Genomic DNA, 9,868 nt, shown 5'->3' with positions numbered 1-9,868 from the left:
CTCAGCGGGTCAGGCAGCATCTGTGGAGAGAGAAACAGAGTTAACATTTCAGGTCGATGGCCCTTTGCCTTGCACCATCATGCCTTTTGCCTCTCTAATCTCTCCTGCCTTCCACCCTATCACAGACCTTCCCTTTTGTTGTTACGTCCCCTTCCTCCTTTCCCTGCTCCTACACTTGCTTAAAAACCTGTTACATCTCTAACTTTTTCCAGTTCTGACGAAGGGCCATCGACCTGAAACGTTAACTCTGTTTCTCTCTCCACAGATGCTGCCTGACCTGCTGAGTATTTCCAGCATTTTCTGTTTCTATTTCTGCATAAATACTCCCTGGTTTCCAAAGGTGGGCAAGCGAAACTCCACGTTCCCTTTCTATTATTTTTTATTTGCCTAAAAAATGACACACACATACCAGATTTATGAAGCCATTGTGCTGCATGGTGATCATATTTGTAGTTACAGGCCACATTTGGTTAGTTGACATAGTTGTAATAATGGGCCTCGTATATTGAAGAGGATTAACAGTTTGTTGGGCATGGCTTAGATGGGGGCTATTTTGGGATAGATCACTGTTTGTTGCATTGCTTTTCTTAAACGAGGCCTGAAAGAAACAAAGTGTCCACATGTGTGTGACTGATAAGAGCTGAAGTATATCACTTAAGGACACAAGACGATGAGAAAAGTCCACTTAGCCTATCAAAGTTCAGATAGTACACTATTTCTCCCAATATAACATCTAATTGTATTTTCAATAACACATCTATATATAAACATTGGTGAGTGGTCATACAGCCAGCAACAACTGATTTGGTATTGACTTTGAAGCTAACAATAGAAAGATAGGAACATGCAAAGATGAAAGGGCTATGAAAAGAATGCAAAGAATTATCACTAAGTAGAATATCCGTTTTTCTTTTATTCATTCCTGGGATGTGGGCGTCAGCATTTATTGCCCATTCTAATTGCCCTTGAGAAGGTGGTGGTGAGCCGCCTTCTTGAACCACTGCCGTCGGTGTAGTGAAGGTACTGTAATTCCCGTATTAGACTGTTCAATCACCTCAGAACTCACTTTTAGAGTGGAAGCAAGTCTTCCTTGATTTCGAGGGACCGCCTATGATGAGGATGATAATGAAGGTACTCCCACAGTGCTGTTAGGGAGGGAGTTCCAGGAATCTGACCCAACGACGCTGAAGAAACGGCAATATATTTCCAAAGTGTAAGATTCAGGATCATAGGTCAGTTACAGATACCCAAAGGGTCTCAGCAGTTCTAAGGCATTTTATTAAGGGAGCGGCAGTTCAAATATAGTCAAACACAACACACAATCAGGATGGACTTAGTAGACATCATCATCATCGTCATAGGCAGTCCCTCGGAATCGAGGAAGACTTGCTTTCACTCTTAACATGAGTTCTTAGGTGGCTGTACAGTCCAATACGAGAATCACAGTCTGTGTCACAGGTGGGACAGATAGTCATTGAAGAAAAGGGTGGGTGGGACTGGTTTGCCGCACGCTCTTTCCAATGCCTGCGTTTGATTTCTGCATGCTCTCGGCGACAAGACTCGAGGTGCTCAGCGCCCTCCCGGATGCACTTCCTCCACTTAGGGCGGTCTTTGGCCAGGGTCTCCCAGGTGTCAGTGGGGATGTTGCACTTCATCAGAGAGGCTTTGAGAGTGTCCTTGTAATGTTTCCGCTGCCCACCTTTGGCTCGTTTGTCGTGAAGGAGTTCCGAGTAGCGCGCTTGCTTTGGGAGTCTCGTGTCTGGCTTGTGAACAATGTGGGCTGCCCAGCGGAGCTGATCAAGTGTGGTCAGTGCTTCAATGCTGGGGATGTTGGCCTGGACAAGGACGCTAATGTTGGTGCGTCTGTCCTCCCAGGGGATTTGTAGGATCTTGTGGAGACATCGTTGCTGGTATTTCTCCAGCGACTTGAGGTGTCTACTGTACATGGTCCATGTCTCTGAGCCATACAGGAGGGCAGGTATTACTACGGCCCTGTAGACCATGAGCTTGGTGGCAGATTTGAGAGCCTGGTCTTTAGTAGACATACGAGTGTTTAGTAGACATACGACCGTGACAAGTAGCTGGTATTGGTCCCCATCAGACAGACGCTGATGGCACGAACAGTTCTTATCTTCACCGTCTTCCATGAAACGCCTTCTGGGTCTTTCTTTTATTCTCTTTTTGGGCCTGGTGTAGGATATTGGCCAGGACCATTTAACCTATGTCAGGTTCTTTGTCTCAACTCTTGGATGAAACCCTCCTCCCAAGTTTGGAGTCAGACATGCCATTCTTATCCTTCAGAGCTGCCTCAGTTATTTATGCTCACGCTGTGCAAGTTGTTTTAGTTAATGTACCATGGAATGAATCATTTAATTCTAACACCAATTTGAAGAGGCTTTTTGGTCTTAAGTTATTTCTTCCAATCCACAATTTCTTACACAAGTCAGGATGGTGTGTAACTTGGAAGAGAACTTGCAGGTGATGGTGATCCCGACGCGATCGACTGGGCTAGCAGCCCGGCACCCAAGAGTCGGCCGACAAATAAAAATGGCGGCCTGGTGCACTAAAGGCCTTTAAGGGACTCGTGAAGCTGCCATTGACATCTGGCCGCTCCAGCCTCATGGTACGTGGGCCAATTTCCCCCACAGGGCACAAAGGGGTCGACGTGGGCTGGTGAGGGGTCGGCACGGCGATGACGGTTGCGCACCAGCCTGGGACACTAATCGCAGGGTGTGGTGCTGGCGGGACAGCGCCTCCAAAACCTCTGGGGCAATTTTCCCAGAGGCGCCCCCTCTCCACCCCGAGGGCGCTAACAGGCTATAAAAAGGGGAAATCTGATTGAAAAGTATAGTGCGCTTGGAGGAAGAAGAAGCTTGGGGTTAGGGGGGGGGAAGAAGCAGAACAGATGAGCGGGAATAGAGTCAGGGAAAGGGGAAGGGTGGATTTTGTAGGTGCCATCATGTGGGAAGGGTGTGAGGGAGGAGGGAGAAGGGATGAAACAACACACTCAAAGTTCTGTCCCAGATCAAGGCCAGTGGGTGGTTGGATTGGCCGCCTGTCGCCAGAATTTGGGGTGAAACCTTGTTTTTGCTTGTAGCCATTTTCCATGGTGGGGGGGTGGGGGGGTGGGCATTGGTGTATCTTTAGGTAGCCCCTTCCCCGTGTCAAGGAGACATGTCCTTCAAAAGTTTCCAGGCTTCCCCAGGAAATGACACCCTTTAGGACCTTGGGCCTCACATATATTCTTATGATAGAGGCAGATCAGGAGCAGGAGGAAGAGGAAACAAGAGAGGTATGTCGGATAAAGACCAACAAGGAGCTATCCTTCCTACAGAGTCTACAGACTACAACAGTCACTTGATGATGTCTTAGAAATGTCTTCTTAAGGATGAAATGGTTCCGTAAGGACAATGGAAGGAAATCTGTCTCCTGTTACAAACAGACTTTTAAACATCTTCTCAAACACAAGTAACAAAGACCAACCATACCCTGAAACACTCAATACCTTAATACCTCAAACACAGTCAATATCTCAAGGTGGGTCTGTTTGGAGTGAGTTTGATGGGCCGAATAGCCATCTGGACCTTCCTGTGGTCTTATCCATTAAACTTCTGAAATCTGCAGCAAGATTGTTGTTTGCTAGTTGTCCACAGTATTCTTTCTGCATCCTCTGTTCTGACCTTCTAAGTAATTTATTGACATCCAGAAACCCCATAAACTTTGCACTCTGTCACTCCTGCCCAAGTGCTTAGTTAAAGTTGTGTTATTTTAAAAAAAACAGTTCGACATTTTTCAAGTTAGGGTTAATGTAAGTAAGAAGTGCAAAAGTAAGAGATTAAAAATGTGGTGGAATGCAGGTTCTAAGAGTGAAAAATAAGACATAATGAAGGTTTCAGTTTTCCGTTCTGAATATATATGTGCCTGGGAATATTAAGACTAATAAGCAGCTCTTACAACAGCTGCAGCAGATGTCGAGTTGTTGAAATGATCGGTAATCTTAGAAGAAAAGGGTTTGTAGGCTGCAGCACTCTGTAGGAAGTGAGAGCTGGAGACCCCAATGAGTTTGGTACAGCTGTGCAGTTTCAGTGGGATATGATTTAATATCAGCTATTTTGCAGTGTAAATGAAACATTGCAATCATCGTGGCTTTGCAGTCTGTATGTCAGTGTTTGGGACTCACTTTGTACAGGGAGCATTAATTGGTTAATAAATTGCTCAGGAAAGAACCTGAATCCCTGAAGTGCCAAATCTAACAACAAATGTGGGCCAGACCATTACTGATACATCTTGCCTATAATGGGATGCTTTTTATTCTTAGAGTTCACTTCACCTCATCTGCCTCTGCCCCAACCCTCCCTTCCCCTAGCCCACCCAGGCAAACCTCCACCAAGGTTCCCCCACTACCTTGCTCTGAACTTGCATCTTTCTCTAGTTTCTCTCCTATCTCCACTCATGCCCTCTCCAAGCTCATACTGTCCATGAGATGCACCTCCTGCTCTCTCAACCCTAAACTGCTGACCACCCAACTTCCTTCGCCGGCCCCTATGTTAGCTAATATTATTAATGGTTCGCTCTTCTCTGCTACTGTACCCCCTTTCCTTTTCAAATCTGTTGTCATCAGCCACCCCCCCACTCAATAAATCCACCCTTGACCCCTATGCCCTTGCAAGCTACCCCTCCCATCTTCAACCACCAAATCCATTTCCGTCTTTCCCGCATCTCCAAGTTTCTAAACCTCACCAATCAGATTTCCATCCCTTTCACAGCACTGAATGGCCCTGATCAAAGTCACCAATAACATCCTATGTGACTGTGAACATGCTGCTTGCCTTCTCCTCCGTGTCACCCTGTCTGCAGCCTTTGACACGTTTGACCACACCCTCCTCCTCCAATGCCTCTCTTCCATTGTCCGGCTGGGTGGGACAGTTCTCACTTGCTTCCATTCCTACTAATTCAATCATAGCCAGAGAATCTCCTGCAATGGTGTCTCTTCCCACTCCTGCATCTCTGGGATCCCCCAAGATCCATCCTTGGCCCCCTCCTATTTTTCATCTAGATGCTGCCCCTCGGCGACATCATCTGAAAACACATCAGATTCCACAACACCCAGCTCTACCTCACCCTCACCTCTCCTGACTCCTCCACTGCCTCTGATTTGCCGCACTGCTTATATGAAATCCAGTATTGGAAGAGCAGAAATTTCCTCCAATTAAATATCGGGAAGACCGAAGCCATTGTTTTCAGCCCCCACCACAATATCCATTCCTAGCTAGCGACTTTTTTTTTGCAACTTCAACTTCCTATTTGAACCTGAGTTGAGCTTCCGGCCCCATATCCACTCCATGAGCATGACCATATATTTCAACCTCTGTGGAATGGGATCTTTTGCGCCTACTTAAGAGAGCAGACGAAGCCTAGGACAGATAAAGAATTATTGTTCAGTACACTCAGTGCTATTTAGTCACATGAATTTTTAAACAATATAAATACATAAATAATTAAAGTATAGGTTTTAATCAGTATAAGTTGTATTGCGTCTGGTCATCTTCACTGAAAGGTTAAACCGAGCTCTGTCTGCTCTCTCTGGTAGATGTAAATATTTCCCACGGCATTATTTCAAAGAAAAGCAAGGGAGTTCTCCCCTGGTGTCCTGGCTAATATTTATTCTTCAACCAGCATTAATAAAAAACAGGTTATCTGGTCATTATCTCATTGCTGTTTGTGGGACCTTGCTGTGTGCAAATTAGCTGCCGCAGTTCCTACATTGCAACAGTGACTACATTTCAAAAGTTCTTCATTGACTATGAAGCACCTTGGGACATCCTGAGGTTGTGAAAAGCGCTATATAACTGCAAGCCCTCCTTCTTAGGATGTGCAATTCTTATGTTGAGCACTTCATTCTGTCATTAAAATGTCCTTCTTTTGAAATATAATTTAAATTTGTATTTTCTCCTTTGTTGTATTTTTACTTCCGGTACTTTGTGTTCCAACTTTAGATAAGATAATGACAGCCATGCCTGTTGCAGTACATTGGTAACTGGCACCAGGAGGTGTGAGACAGTTGGCTCCTTCTCTTAACATTCTCTCCCTTCTGAGGTGAAATTTCATGCCTCCATTTAGTGCCTCCCTCATCCTCTGGTTACGATCAGGAAATAACCAAGTGGCACATCTGGAAGGTGGATGACCACAAAGTACCTCTCCAGTGTAACTATGGCTAATAAAAAATAACACACAAAGAAGGACTTGGATTTTGTTATGTTGATTGAAACATCAACATTGGCCAGGACACCAGGGATAACTCCCCTGCTCTTCTTTGAAATAGTGCCATGGGATCTTTCACATTCACCTGAGAGAGCAGATAGGGTCTTGGGTTAACGTCTTATCCGAAAGATGGCACCTCCAACAGTGCAGCACTCCCTCCACACTGCAGTGTCAGCCTAGATTCATGTGTTCATGTTCCTGGAGTGGGACTTAAACATACAATGTTCTGACCCAGAGGTGAGTGTGCTACCACTGAGCCACTGGCTGATACAAAAGGCAGCCCTTTTTCCATTTAAATGACCTTATGGTCGTAACTATCGCCAGTTTCTTGGTTTAATGACAAATCTATAAAGAGCAATTGGCTTTCAAAAGCAATTTGCAGGCATCAGTTTGTGAATTGGGAAAGTAGTAGCAGCAGTTCTGGTTAAAAGCCAGTCTGTTGGTTGAAAACCAATTGATGTTATTTGCATAACATCACCGTGGCAATGTACATGACTGCTTCACTGAATAAACTGAATGTTGAGACTTGATTGTCATTTAACAAGCTCTTTTTCCACTCAGCTCTTTATTTATGACATGCTCTCAGGCGGGTGAGGAGCAGTAGAATGAACTGGCCATTTGCCACCCACTGGGCCATCAATGCACATCTTGAAGCCTGCTGGAGAAATGCAAAGAAAAAATACAGAGACCCCTAGCTCCAACGAACTTGTATCACTCAAGCTTGTCAAAAGCTGTAAATCGATATTAACTGTGACTTCGAACTACAACTTGCATTCATATAGCCTCTTTAATGTAGACAAACACCCCAAGACGCTTCACAGGAGTTTTATGAGGCAAAACCTGTGACCGAGCTACGTAAGAAGATATTAGGACAGGCGACCAAAAGCTTGGTCAAAGAAAAAAGTTTTCAGGAGCGTCTTAAAGGTGGAGTGAGAGGTCGGGAGGCAGAGAGGTTTGGGGAAGGAGTTCCAGAGCTTAGGGCCCAGGCAGCTGAAGGCATGGTCACCAGTGATGGGGTGATGTAAATCAGGGATGTGCAAGAGGCCAGAATGGAGGAACGCAATCTCGGAGGGTTGTAGAACTGGAGAAGGTTAACAAAATAGTATTTTTTACTGGATCACTGAGGCTGCTCAATGCTGAATCAGACACACTGACCTGATTTATATAGCCACAGAATTGCAGTGGACTATTTTTGGTGTTTTCAGAATCACTTCTTGGATGAGGTGACATTGATGCTCAAATTAGGGAATCTTTCAAATAATTCTGAAAACTGGTCAATAAAAGAGTTGACTAAAGACGTCTGTTTGTGTTTTCAGGGTGTTAACAAGTTATGGACACTGGTCGCTAAAATAATCGACACATTTTGTAAGTAAGATCCCATGACATTACCCAAAAAAACAGTTTGGAGATTTCCCGATGTCCTGAGCAACATTCCTCCCTCAATTAATTAAAAAAAATTCATGCTCATCCTTTATTGCTCTTGAATGATTTGTGTGGCCATTTCAGAGTCAACCACATTGCTGTAGGTCTGGAGTCACATATAGGCCAGATCAGATAAGGATGGCAAATTTCCTTCCCTAAAGGGCATTAGTGAACCAGATGGGTTTTTGCAACAAGCCAGTGGTTTCAAGGTCACCATTACTGATACTAGCTTTTTAATTTCAAATTTATTTAATGAACTAAATTTAAATTCCCCAGCTCAATGGTGGGATTTGAACTTATGTCTCCAAATTACTAGTCCAGTAACGTAACCACTATGCTACAGTTCTTACTAACACCACCATTCACTTCATTTGTGGGATCTTGCTGTGTTCAACACCTGTCTTTTGTGCTGATATAATAAGTTACACTTTGAAGTAACTCATTGTGTGCAAATCGCTTTGAGAGGAACGTAATAAGTACTGTACAAACACAAGTCTTAGTTCTGGCTTCATGTGTACTCTAGATACCTGTATTGGAAAATTCAAATTGTAACAATATTTAATCACCCAAATTTAATCTGGCCAGGAAAATGAACTTTATCAAGTAGGCCACTGACTGCTCTACAAGAGGTATTGTAAAATTCAGGGCATAAGTCAATACAGCACACAGATTTTTAGCACTCACAAATCTGGGAGTGCAATTGAATGGACAACTTTGGCTTTTAGCTATTTAGGAAAATGTATTTTTCTCATGGAATTTGCTGCCTCAGAGAGCTGTGGAAGCTGGGACATTGAATACATTTAAGACAGAAATAGACAGTTTCTTAAACGATAAGGGGATAAGGGGTAATGGGGACTGGGCAGGGAAGTGGAGCTGAGTCCATGATCAGATCAGCCATGATCTTATTGAATGGTGGAGCAGGCTCGAGGGACCAGCTCCTGCTCCTATTTCTTAGGTTCTTATGCAAAAGCCGTCAGATGGATTATTTTTAACATTGTACTTGTATGTTACTGAAAGCCTGCTATTTCTGTGAGAGGCTTCGACCTTTAAATCATCGGCTGATGTCTTTTCCCTGATTATTTTGAATCTCATCAATGTTGATGCTGTCCAGTGAAATCAATACTGTGAGGCTAAGAAGGAGCAGAATTTCACAGGTGACTAGTTTGGTGTTGGAATTTGAAAAACGTTGCTGGTTTGCTGGGAGCTGTTTGAATGTCAGCCATAGTGCTAAATCTGTCAGGGTTGGAATTCAGGATTATGGGTTTATCAACCTAAAGTCAAACATCGCTTTTCATTAATCTAAATTGTGTCAAGATTCTAGGTTACCTGAAATACACTCCCTGGTGGGCTGTGAAGATACAGGTCATTTTTCTTTGCTGTATCACGGCCAGGGTTTGGACAATCGTCTGCAGTACATTTTAATATCAAGGAAACAGTTTTGAAAATGTAAAAAACTCAATGGCCTGTATTTCCCCACAGCAGTCAATATGCCAATACAAATATTTTTGCAAAAAAATTGAAAAACCTGAAAGACTAAGTCCTTCTGATCAGATGTTTCCAGGTTTAACACCACCACCTCCAAGTTCCCCTCCAAGTCACATACCATCCTAACTTGGAAGTATCTCGCCGTTCCTTCATTGTTGCTGGGTCAAAATCGTGGAACTCCCTCCCTAACAGCACTGTGGGAGTATCTTCACCATACGGACTGCAGCTTCTCGGCCTTTTGGCTAAGATCATGCGTAACTGACCTGACCAGCCACCATGACCTCCGGGTGGTTCTCCCTGGATCAGGAAGGTATATGCTTGCTTTTTTGGAAACAGGAGGTGGGTGGGGTGGCTTGACCCATCCACCTCCACGGAGGTGTGTGGGGGACCTGACCCATCCACCTCCATGGCTCGAACCTGGTATTGCAGTACTTCCAGGAACGGTGCAGTGGCTCTAGGCCTTTTGGCTAAGAGCATTGGCGCAGAGTGATCCTTGGCGTGTGCAAGGTGACCTCTGGCGTTTGTGATTTGACAAAGAATTGGAACGATTGGCTACGAATTTCAAAAAAAAAAAAAAAAAATACGGACTGCAGCGGTTCAAGAAGACGGCTCACCACCACTTTCTCAAGGGCAATTAGGGATGGGCAATAAATGCTGGCCTTGCTAACTATGCCCACATCCCCTGAACAAATTTTTTTTA

The 9,868-nt window shown here is 44.3% G+C and overlaps 1 pseudogene; it reads left to right on the top strand.

The window, feature by feature from the left end:
- Window positions 1-9,390: 9,390 nt before the first annotated feature.
- Window positions 9,391-9,622, top strand: LOC139279365 (U2 spliceosomal RNA; annotated as a pseudogene).
- Window positions 9,623-9,868: the final 246 nt, after the last annotated feature.

The sequence above is a fragment of the Pristiophorus japonicus genome, chromosome 1 (assembly GCF_044704955.1).
Source record: "Pristiophorus japonicus isolate sPriJap1 chromosome 1, sPriJap1.hap1, whole genome shotgun sequence".
NCBI lineage: Eukaryota > Metazoa > Chordata > Chondrichthyes > Pristiophoridae > Pristiophorus > Pristiophorus japonicus.
The sequence above is the reverse complement of the archived record's forward strand: the minus strand, read 5'-3'. Positions and strand labels throughout refer to the sequence as shown.